Here is a 10041-nt window from a genome sequence, read left to right as displayed (position 1 = left end):
TTCTCAGGATGATATACTGACTTACCGCAGAAGTTCGACTGAATACGTTTCTCAGTTCCATGGGAGAACCTGGAGAAGCAAAAGCCTGCGCAACGGAAAATACTAAATAAACTTGTAGAGCAGGTCAAGATGTATCATCATGCCAAGTTTCATTCAGATCAGAGAAGTTTGGCTGCAGCCATTTTCATTACAAAGCACAAAATGGATGGTCCCTAACCTCGAGAATCTTCACAATTGTCGACGAGTTGAACTGCACTCATCTGATCAAAATCAAACTTAAAATGACAGTTCACTTTCAACTGTTAAATAATATGATATGCAGGCTTCTGCTTTCCTAGTTACAGTCTATCCACTGTGGTATGCATATTAGTACAAATGTGAGAGTGCATATTTATTAAAGATTTGCTTCAAAAAGCGATGAAAGACATAGGCATTGCCGCGGGCGGTGATAACAAGATGCCGGAAAACGAACAAGCAGAAAGAATATGGGCTGAAGAAGTGTAAACGACGACGCGGCGGCCCGTAAAGGTGTTGCCGTCCTATTAAATGAATAATATCAAAAGAAAGAAAAAAAAAGTAAAAAATTTCGCGCTCGTAATCAAGACAGAAAGCAACTAAAGGAAATCTTTGTTTTACGTCCCACGTTATGCCGCTTAGGCTAAAAGAGGCGCTGATTATGAGAAATGATTGAAATGGTGGTGGAATGAAGAAAGTGGGAGGAAACGGGAGAACCCCGCGGTAACCCACCGCACATAGTTTTTGTCCACCATAAAGTTAACTTGGCGGGGGCTCAAGACAGAAAGACGGTTGGAAAAACAAATAAACGATGTTGCATCCCGTAAAAATGTTCGCGACCTATGAAATCAATATTTTTTCTTAAAGAAAAAAAAGAATTAAAAAGAGAAAAAAAGGTCAAAATTTCGCGCTCGCTTCGCTCGCGATCAGCAGAGAAAAGAGGACGTGACGCACCCCTAAAAGTGTTGGCGACCGATTGAATAAATATTGTGGGTAAAAAAAAAAAAAAAAAAAAAAAAAAAAGTCAAAAATTTCGCGCTCGCTTCGCTCGCGATCAGCACAGAAAGAAGGACGTGACGCGCCCCTAAAGGTGTTGGCAACCGATTCAATACATATTGTCGGTAAAAAAAAAAAAAAAAAAAAAAAAAAAAAAAAAAAAAACGCTCGCTTCGCTCGCGATCGACATGAAAAAGGCAACGACGTGACGCCCCGTAAAATTGTCGGCGACCTATTCAATCAATATATTCGGTTGAAAAACAAAGTCAAAAGTTTCCCAATCGCTTCCCTCCCGATCGACATAAAAAAAAAGGCAACCCCTTCACCTCTCCTTATGCATTCATCAGTAAACATACAACCATAGATCACAATACCACTCACATCACCTATCAGTTCTCCACGTCCATCAAGATCCAATCATCGCCCTGGCCCTTTATGATGATACACAACATTACATGTTATTGTGTGCATTGCCCCGCGTTACAATACATGACCAAAAAAAAGAGAAAAAGAGCTGCACTGCCTTCAGTGTAGACATGTTCGTATTCGTAGAAAATGATTTTAGGTACACGATAGTACAGTAATCTATCTTCACATGCTTCAGATGTGAACGATACCTACACATGAAGAGGGCTCCCGAGGTTTCCTTTTCCAATAGGATGGAGCTCCACCACACTTGCAGAATGACGAGAAGTTATGTTAATAAATATATCCCAGAGTGTTTCGTAACTTGCCCTTGGTCCTAATGATGAAGCGTTCTTCAGATGGCCCCGATGTCTCCACACATGATACTATGCGACTTCTTTTCACGAGGCTCTCAAAGATCACGTTTGTGTCCTAACATTCTCTGCAGATATGACACAGCTGCGATAGCGGATCACAGAAGCCTTTCCTCTCCTTACAAGAGACGTGTTCATTCGAGTATGTGAGTAATTCGACTATCGATTAAATATCTCCCGTGTCACGATAGTAGTCACTTTCAATTCTTCTAACGAAGGTAAGAAAAAATGCTATACAAACTTCCTTTCGGTATATAAAGGATTAGGGGCCCAGAGAATATTTTCTTTCAAGAGGATACATTCTTTTTCGAACACCCTGTATATAGATCCTCTAATTATAACTGCAAACAAAATGTTGATTTTGCAATTGCTTCCATGAGAGAATATTCTGTGCACTTTCTTTCTGAAGGGCCGGGCCTAAACGTTTTCCTTAATCATTAAATTTAGTAGTTATCTACAATTACATAGTTTTCCATTGTTCTCAAAATAAAGATTTTTCTCTATGAATTGTTGAATGTTGCTAGGGATATTGAAGTAATTCTTTTTAGTGTTTTTTTCTTTACAATAATGTACTGAACGCCTGCATTAAGGAAGTTCGTGTGTCCATCTTGCAAAATGTTTCGTCTTTTTTCATGCCCACTAAGGTAAATATTCATTTTGCTCTTTTCTCTGTATGCAAACCACATTTCTTAAAGGCAACATTTTCATACAAATGTAGTACTAAAAACTTCTAATTGGCAACATCTGGGCTGCGAAGAGGAAAAAGAAAGAAATCTCGTACGTATTCGCGCGCAATTCGGAATTAGCCAATGAAAAGCACAAAAGCGGCCACCATCTCTCTCTCTTTCTTATTAACGGTTTTGTACTTTCTGCAGTTCTATCAGTGCTGCTAACCTCTTACTATATCATTGAATATGTATGTTTAGATATATATATATATATATATATATATATATATATATATATTTTTTTACAAAAAATCATACTACTACGGAATAATATTAAATGCCTTTAAACCCTCATTTCTGTTTGCACTTTCTGTTACACTACCTTCCCCGAACTTCTTTCAAGTTATTAAGTGCAGAACGGGGAGTTATACATATTTACTTGCGCTTTGACAATATCTGCACATTGTGTAATAATAGGAGACGTATAAAATAAAACTATATACTAATACGTATATATATATATATATATATATATATATATATATATATATATATACAGTACACATTCCACTATCCGAGGCTTTCCTTTTCTTTTCTTGCTGACGATAAATTACGCTTTTAGAAATGTTGTCTGAAAACAATAAGAATATGTGCAAAAAATACAATCAGAGGTAGAGGTCTTTAACAGGAAATAAGCAAGGGAGTTGAAAAATTTTTTATGCATGTAAAAAATATAGACATGAACCAACTTGTGAAATAAAAAGACCAGAAAACTACTCTTTCTAAATTATGTGTAAACTTTTTACCGAAAACGAAAGTTGCACGAAAGACTTTTTGTCCGTTTTTTGGCCTCCGGTGCTTGGGGTCCCTGATTCAATCCCAGCTCGTGCCGTGTGAACTTTGTCGTGCATAAAGACCGTGCTCATGGGTTTTCTCGGGTTTCTCCCGTTTCCTCCCACTTTCTTCATTCAGTACTCATCATCACCGTCTCCTTTAGCGTAACCGGTATAAGTATGCGACGTAAATCTAAATATTTCATTTCATTTCCCTTTTCTGCTCATACTGCTGATTATGCGCGATTATGCCAACATCCAACTCCGCGGATAATCGTGCGATTACTGTATATACAACTAATACAGATACAACTAATTATATTATCAGTTACAGTATCGGTTTTTATTTACTAATTTGCCTCACTTTATTTGCATCCCTGCAGTAAATAATTCTTATCGATAATAGTTAAAATGTATATTACATTTTAGTGCTTCACGACTGAATGATCATCTGCCTTACGTTATCTCGCAGCTGAAGAGAATGCTACACTGAAAACTACCTTGCGTTATAAAGGGTAAGTGAAACATATCTTAAAAATATCTTTCATACATTTCATTGTGTACATTAAAGAATGTAAGTTTGCCTTTTTCCTGTAATCAATACTTAATAAAGGATTTATTTTTATTTATTTATATACAATTTCATACGTGGTTCGTGATAGTAAACTCGATAGGACACAGTGGCACTATGAACATCCGAATCACTCATCATTCGAACATTCAAATATTTATTCGAATATTAGTATATTCCAAGTAATGTTAACGACGTTAATATGCTTGCCTTTATAGTTAATAATGTCAATTCTTACTTAAAACATACTTCCTTAACAGGACATTGAAGAAAAGGTAGTTGCCAACGGCCATACCATGCTGAATATACCGGTTCTCGTCCGATCACCGAAGTCAAGCAGCATCGGGCCTGGTCAGTACTTGGATGGGTGACCGCCTGGGAACACCAGGTGCTGTTGGTATACTTTTTCTAATTTTGTTTTTCACAAAGACGAATATTCTCACATCGTTCACCACGATAATTTCGTAATCATGCATTACTTAAAACAATTAGCAACGCTTTCCACGCGCTGGTCTTTTTGAGTATTCACCGACAAACCTACGTAGCTACAATAACTCACTCGAAGCCATATGCATTCGCCAACGGCCATACCATGCTGAATATACCGGTTCTCGTCCGATCACCGAAGTCAAGCAGCATCGGGCCTGGTCAGTACTTGGATGGGTGACCGCCTGGGAACACCAGGTGCTGTTGGCATCTCTTTTTCAAATTTCATTATCCTTCAAGTACGAAAATACTAGAAACATTAATTTTATAGTACTTTCAAGAGATAATTTATCAACATTATTTCATAGCGATTAATCGATATTCTAAGCGTTATACCCACTATTTCTTACACTAACAGCCTGTTTATTTGCACGGCACATTAAAATAACCTGATTTCCGATCCGTGTGCACCTACTACTATACTTAACACGGAATGTATTACCACTTTTTAAAAGTAAATTATTATGACTAAGTGTAGATCTCCGGCGAGTAAATGCCTTTCGTATACAAGCACGACACATCTCCGCTATGTGCTTTACTTTTTTACTAACAGCATATAGAAATTGGATTTCAACGTGTTTCTACATAACAGAATGAAGCAAATTTCGTGATTTAACTCTTTCGAATAATGTGTTGGTCCTGACAAGGACCGTTTGAAATGAAAAATCTTGAAGAAGATTTTTACTTAGAGCTTGTGTACTTGGTAACAGCCTTCGTACCCTCACTTACAGCGTGCTTGGCAAGTTCACCAGGCAAAAGAAGGCGCACAGCTGTTTGGATTTCCCGGCTGGTGATAGTTGACCGCTTATTGTAATGGGCCAAACGAGAAGCTTCAGCAGCAATACGCTCGAAGATGTCATTAACAAAGCTGTTCATGATACTCATAGCTTTGCTAGATATGCCAGTGTCAGGATGCACTTGCTTCAAAACTTTGTAGATGTAAATGGCATAGCTCTCCTTCCTCCTCCTCTTCTTCTTCTTATCTCCCTTGGAGATATTCTTTTGGGCTTTACCAGCCTTCTTTGCAGCCTTTCCGCTAGTTTTTGGTGGCATGATGACTCACTCGTTCAGCAAAATTAGATGTGTCCGCAACAGAAACAGAAACAGAAACAGAAAAGTTAAAAATAAGGACGCCCCTCGGGAAAGCCCGCGCCCTGACAGAGAGTAAGGCATCAACCATCTATCTACATGCCTCTCCTCACATGCAATTAGTACACTAAAGTATCTGTCGGGTGTAGGTGTATGCCGCGGCTTCTATCTTTTACGAAAGACATTTACACGCGAATCTGTCAATGTGTGAAATAGAAGGAAAGAAGGGTAAAATAGATGATAGGAAAGCGCGAGAGAAGGTTTATTATGTTTTGAGAGAGGGACAAAAAACCTGGAAACCAGGAAAAAACCCCCTATATCGGTCATGCTGCATGCAATAGTATTTACATGGCAAAACCACAGTTGAAGGGTGGCAAAAATCCATGTAAATGTGTCTGTCAAAAATAATTATTATGTTATGTTAAAGCCTATCTGATTATGTTATATACAAATCTGTGTTGTCTGTAATGGGAAAGTATTGTTAGTGGGGATCTGTGTTATTTTTTTAGCATGCAAATTAGCCGCCTCATCTTCCTTTGTCTGTGCGTGTGTCGTCATCTGTCTGCTGGTTTCAGCATCAATTCACTATTTCTGCAGCTGCCACCTCTGTTTCATTGTTCTTCCGAGCTGGTTTGTAATTTGTGCTCGACTGGTTTCTCTTGGATTTTATCTTGTCTGCATATGTGGGCTGGGTGACATGTATCGAACCGTTGGTTGCTGTCAAGGCGTTCACTGTTTTAGCGAAGATTTTCTTTGTGGCTGTTTGTATAATTGTCAACATCTTGGTGCGTTCTTCTTGGTGACTGGTTGCTGTGAGAATGGTTGTAACCCATGTGATGATCCTGTTTGTGGCCTTCTCTATTTCAGATGTGATTTTCTCTTCTATGGCAGTTGGATGATTCTCTGGTGGGTTTACTTCAGTGGCTTTTCCTGGTTTTTCTGTGGCGATGTGGTCCTGAGAAGGGCCAGTACTTCTGGTAGGGTGTGCTTCTTCTTCTATTGTGACTTTTGTGTATCTCTGCTGGGGGATGCTTCTTGGTCTTTGGGGGCAGGTGCTGCTTCCCGTTCTGTGTCCTTTTTGTTTGCAAGTGGCGCAAAAGCCATTGTCGACTGCTTTGTTACAATCTTCTTGGTGAGAGTTTCCACAGCGGAAACAGACTCTCTGTTCAGTGCATTGAAATTTCAGATGCCCGTACTGGTAACAGTTCCAGCAGGGCATCGGTCTTGGAGGTTGACGGGAATTCTCTACTTTGTACCTCTTTTCTTCAGTTTCCAGTCCTTGGGTTGTGAGTCTATTGACGTCTTCGTAATGTTTGGAAAAAAGCCTTAACATTGGAGCCGGGCCTCTATTTGTGTTTATGCGGATGAGGTTGTTAAACCTTATTTTCTGCTTGTGTAATGCTTCTTTCATCTTATTGATGTTGGTTGTGATCTCAACTCCGCGTATAACACATGTATACGTGGGAGTCTTTTTCTCTTGGTTCTTCGGTGCGTGCTGCTGTCTATCTTCCTGTGTCCTGGTTTTCGTGGTTGAGGTTCTCTCTTCTTCTGTGTATAGTTTCCTTCTTCTTCTATGCTGAACCGGCTTGAGTTCAACTTCTTGTTCATCTGTTATTGGTTTTTCACCTGTATGAGAAGTGGTTTTCACCTGTGCGTGGTTATTCACCTGTGTGTGGTTCTGGTGGCCCTGAAAAGAGCCAGAATTGTGAGGTCTCTCCTGTGTGAGCTGATTGGTCGCGATGCTTTGTTCTTGTCCAGTTGATGGTCGTTCTGGTTGGGTTGCTTCTGTAGTGTTCGTGATACGTCCAAGTAAGATTGCTTGTGGGCCAAAGTCGCTGTTTTTGAATATTTTTAGAAAGATCTCTCTTGTGGCTTCTGATTTGAAGTAAGCACGATGCTTCCCTCCACCCATGTTGAGCAGCATGAAATCCTCTGCATCGATCTTCTGTTTAATAATGGCTTCGATGTTGATTTCTTGACTGGCTTTCAATATGCTCACGGGCGGATACAACAGGTAGTCATCGTTGAGTTGCTTCTGTGCTCCTGGGGGTGTCTCTACTGCTGGGCTGGTTGCCTCCCTCCGGATCTCCCTGGTGGTCGTTTCTGTTTGAGTTTCTCTCCGCATGTCATCTTTGGACGTTTGTCTTCTTGTAGGTTTCTTCTCCCTGCTGGGCTCTCGTCTGGGTGTTTCTGATAACTCACTCCTTTTGTGACTGGCATCACGTGGCTTCTTGGTGGGTGTTCTTTTGGGTGGTCTTGGCATTGCTATGTGGTTTGATGGTCCTGATAAGGGCCAAGTTCACTTTCAGTCACTAATTGGGTTTATGGGCCTGATAAGGGCCAGTTCACTAATTGCTGTGTATTTGCTTCTCTACGCTATCCCAGAGAGATAGTATTGTGATCCCGTCAGCCGACTGTCGGCAAAGCCTGTTCAACCTATATGGCCAGTGCGAATCTTGGTCCACAATAGGGGGTCAAGCTGACGGAAAGCAATATCTATTTCACCAGGAAGCAGTGTGTGTAATGTGTGTGTTTAGCACTATAACTTTATTATCCACAGCTCTTCTCTAAAAACAGGATTATCTGACAAGACTATCCTGTAGCAGATTGTCTGAAGCACTTCTTCACTTCCTGCTGCAAACAATATTCTGTTGCTCTTCTTGTGGGCGGCGTGTAGCGGCTCTAATCAATGGTTGCTTGGTCTAACACCGCAAGGTATCCACAACCATGACGAGCACCTCTCAGCTTCCAGACCATTCCCCGTAGATCCTCCTGACAGATCAGATCAGATGTGTCCGCCGATTTATCGACTTCATTTAAATTACAGTACGTGTTTCAATTCGCGCCAACTGCCTTGCTTTTCATTTGATGCACTCGGGTGCACGCTTGAAGTAGTAACAAAACTGACTTGATTCATGGGAGGCCGCAATTTTTCCTCTCATCTTATTACGAAAGAATATTGAACAATGTCTGGTCGCGGCAAAGGTGGAAAAGTCAAGGGAAAGAGCAAGTCCCGCTCCAGCAGGGCTGGCCTTCAATTCCCAGTAGGCAGAATCCATCGTCTTTTGCGAAAGGGTAACTATGCCGAACGAGTTGGTGCTGGCGCTCCCGTGTATTTGGCTGCAGTCATGGAATACCTGGCAGCTGAAGTTCTTGAGTTGGCAGGCAACGCTGCTCGTGACAACAAGAAGACTAGGATTATTCCACGTCATCTGCAGTTAGCTATCCGTAACGACGAGGAATTAAACAAGTTGTTGTCTGGAGTTACAATCGCTCAGGGTGGTGTTTTGCCCAACATTCAAGCTGTACTTCTGCCCAAGAAAACTGAGAAGAAGGCATAAATGTAAGACCTATATCTCATACAAATCGGCCCTTATGAGGGCCACAAACCCCTTTATAGAGGAGATTTACGATTGAAATGAATTGTTTTCGATATACAGACTCATCAAAAGTGTCTGAGATAGTTGCTTAGTTTCATTCGAAATTCTCGCTGCTATTCGATTAATTAGTATATGTGTAGTCGTCGATCGTAATTGAAGCCCATAGGAAGTCACACTAACTTTAGAATACTCCAAACAGCGATGTGCTTAGTTCCCACTACATTATTAATTATAAGATCATTACCTTTTGTATTGTCGCTAGCTACATTTTTTTGATATTTGCGTACATCGGGCTCATATTACCCAGAGGACAGGACAGTCGAGCCCAGATTCTCAGCAATGGAAGAAAACCTCATACCACATATTCTCATGTACTTCATGCTAGACAAAGGAATTTCCAACATTCTTAAAGCACTCATGTTTCTCTCTTGCGTTGGCTTGGCTGAAATTACTCTGTTCAATATGTTCTCGACATTTATTATTGTTCATTACTATGCCCCAATGACATCATGAACAGAGCGGATCAGAAAACTTTCCTAAATTTCTTTTGCAACATAGTAATGACATTAAATGCACACTTAAGTACGATTTATTCTTTGCAAGGTCGATATTCATATTTGTGTGATATGTGTTATATGTATATGGTTTGTAATACGCAACTACTCTTATTCTCTGATCTCAGAACTCATTTGCTACTGTGCCCAACGAGCGAGCCTAGGTTTCTTGTAACTACTGCCTTTCTTTAGTAAATAATGTGAAGTATACAATGCATTAACCTACATCTCATATTTGTATTACTCTTTATTTTAGTAACCCGCTACGAAGTGTCATTAATTTACATGTAAATCACAATAGACACTACCGCAAAAGAAAGAAATCGAACCCAAGACCACGTAAACAAGATAAAGGACAAGATTCAGGTTTCTAACGCATTATTCGCCCCTCACAGCACAGTATAGAAGTTGTATAAGCCTCTATACGTACATCCTACTGTCAGAACAGAAATTCCGACTTGCGTTTCGCATCTCTCATGCTCGCTACTTCCAACAAATCGCCAATTTCCAACCAGAACCCCTTCTCCAGCATTAATACTGCTACATGATATGAATACGTATACATGAACGTACATAATGTAAAAAAAAACGTATGATTTTCTCAAATTAATCTCTCTACGTCTGTAATTTAGTGTGCATCAAAAGGCTTTAATGTAGTTACACGAATTCT

General features: G+C 40.1%; 2 non-coding genes across 2 annotated transcripts; both read left to right on the top strand.

Annotated features, from left to right (window-relative positions):
* The first annotated feature begins 4143 nt into the window (after positions 1–4143).
* Positions 4144–4262, top strand: LOC145677202 (5S ribosomal RNA). The gene has a single exon (XR_014129680.1). It is a non-coding gene; the product is annotated as a 5S ribosomal RNA (ribosomal RNA).
* A 177-nt stretch (positions 4263–4439) lies between these two features.
* Positions 4440–4558, top strand: LOC145677206 (5S ribosomal RNA). The gene has a single exon (XR_014129684.1). It is a non-coding gene; the product is annotated as a 5S ribosomal RNA (ribosomal RNA).
* The last annotated feature ends 5483 nt before the right edge of the window (positions 4559–10041 follow it).

This window comes from Thermobia domestica, unplaced genomic scaffold (genome assembly GCF_964235325.1).
Source record: "Thermobia domestica unplaced genomic scaffold, izTheDome1.hap1.1 HAP1_SCAFFOLD_691, whole genome shotgun sequence".
NCBI lineage: Eukaryota > Metazoa > Arthropoda > Insecta > Zygentoma > Lepismatidae > Thermobia > Thermobia domestica.
Note: the sequence above shows the minus strand (reverse complement) of the source record. Positions and strands in the feature narration are given on the sequence as shown.